Genomic DNA, 2,454 nt, shown 5'->3' on the forward strand with positions numbered 1-2,454 from the left:
ACACACACAGACACACAGCAACATATATAGAAAATGTGATTAGATAGATAGATAGATAGATAGATATCTCTATCTGTCCGCCAGTCTAATCTCTCCCCTTTTCTTTCTATGCGTGTGTGATCTTTTGTACATAGATACATACCTAATACATACATACATACATACATACATACATACATACATACGTACATACATACATATGTTTGCAGAGAGAGAGATAAAGAGAGAGAGAGAGAGATAAAGAGAGAGAGAGAGAGAGAGAGAGAGAGAGAGAGAGAGAGAGAATAACCGAGAGAGTTTTATTTCCTTATCCAGACGAACATGTAATTATTACGTTTTCCCTTTTGGTTACTTCTCTTGATTGAATATCTTATATATTTAGCTATGGATATGGCAGAGGTCATGTGTTTGCATGTGCGCCTACGCAACTGTATAAACATACATGTGAGTGTGTGCATGGGTATGCGTGTGTATATGTGTATGTGTACAGAAATACAAATAATTTCATAGACACATACAGTCTAAAGGTCAAGAATAGAAATGGATTGTGAGCCAATATATACTGCAGCAGACTTTGCTATGGACGGCGATCTAGAAACTGACCATGGAACGTTCGGCTCACCTGGCTGCAGCGGACTGATCATGTGATAAAATGAGGTTAATGACGTTCAACGGCAGATATAGGGTCGGCTCCATTCGAGCGCGACTATGATCAAAGCATTCCCAACCGCGACAAAACCATCAAGTCTGCGTGATGCGCCTAATGCTTCGAATTTTTTTCTGCTTTTCGTTTTTAAGACCTTTGGGGATGATTTGTAGCAATTTGAGCTGCTATTAATCTATAGTCTATATCCCATTTTGGCATTTATCTCTCTCTCTCTCTCTCTCTCTATCTCTCTCATATATATATATATATATATATATATATATACATATATACAGGAGTGGGACAAAATGATGGAAACACCTAGCATCATAACATTATAATATTCAGATATCTATAAAACCGTCAAAAGCTTGTTTATTTTTATGTTTTTGATTTATTATTTGTCTTGCTTAATATGTTTTGCTAAAATTGCTGTTTCTTTTCAGATATCATCAAAAAACTTTAATTAAAATTCATCAAAATGACAGATCTATCAGACTTTCAAAGAGGTCAAATTGTTGGTGCCCGTATGGCAGGAGCAAACGCAACGAAAACAGCCAAATTGTTTGGTGTATCAAGAAATACTTTCTCGAATGTAATGACAGCTTTTGAGAAAGAGGGAAAAAATCTCCTCGTCGAAACAAAACTCCGAAAGTAATCCAAAACTTTCAGGTAGGGACCGTCGGACTGTTACGCGAATTATTAGAAAGGATCACAAAAGTACAGAGCTTAATGACTGCAGAGCTTAATGACCACCTCGAGAACCCAGTTTCCACAAACACCGTTCGCCAGGAGCTGCACAAAACTGGATTTCACGGGAGGGCTGCAGTCAGAAAACCATGACTTTCAAAAACAAACGTTGCAAAGCGTTTAGAGTGAAGTAAAAACCTGCAGAATTGGTCCCTAGAGCAGTGGAAGAATGTTATTTTCTCGGACGAGTAATTCTTTACCTTATTTCCGACTACAGGCCGGCCAAGTATACGTGTGGAGACAGTCAAAAGAAGCATTTGACCAAGACTGCCTTCTTCCAACTGTTAAACATGGAGGAGGATCTGTGATGATCTGGGGGCTATATCTTGGAAATCTGCCGGCCCAATGGTTTCCCTTCATGGCAGAATCAATAGTCAAGACTATTTAAGCATTTTATCTGATCAAATTCATCCTATTGTTACGGAACGGTTTCCGGATGTAAACGCAATCTTTCAGGATGATAATGCAACAATTCACACAGCTAAAATTTATTACTGAACGGCACGAGGAATATTCTAGTGAAGTTGAACATCTTATATGGCCACCAAAAGTCCCCAGATCTCTATATTATTGAACATTTATGGAGTATCTAAGTAAGAGCTACAGACAGGTTGACATAGCGTGAGAGCGATTGCAGCGTTAAAGACAGAAGTTAGCCATTCAGGAACGCACGAAGGCCGTCGACTTCACTTAAACGTTTATTTGGTAAAACAGTTTTGACAGTGAACAACATGTTGTAGTTTCGAACGACAAAAATTTTGTCATCATATTACAAGTAAGCGTCTAAGTGAACTTGACGTTCTTCGAGTGCTTCTTCGCGGAGAACTTCTGTCTTTTCATGCTACAATCGCTCGATCTCCAGTGAAAAATTCATAAGCAAACACCTTTGTTTTGTATGACAGCCACTCCTACCAAAATTCTTACTATAAATTCTTCCTATATCCAACCACACATATACATAAACAGCCACAACCACACACACACACACACACACACACGCGCGCACATAAACGGGCTATCATTACACACACACACACACAGACCTACGAGGACGCACA

Source organism: Octopus bimaculoides, chromosome 8, assembly GCF_046866305.1.
Source record: "Octopus bimaculoides isolate indiv1 chromosome 8, ASM4686630v1, whole genome shotgun sequence".
Taxonomy (NCBI): domain Eukaryota; kingdom Metazoa; phylum Mollusca; class Cephalopoda; order Octopoda; family Octopodidae; genus Octopus; species Octopus bimaculoides.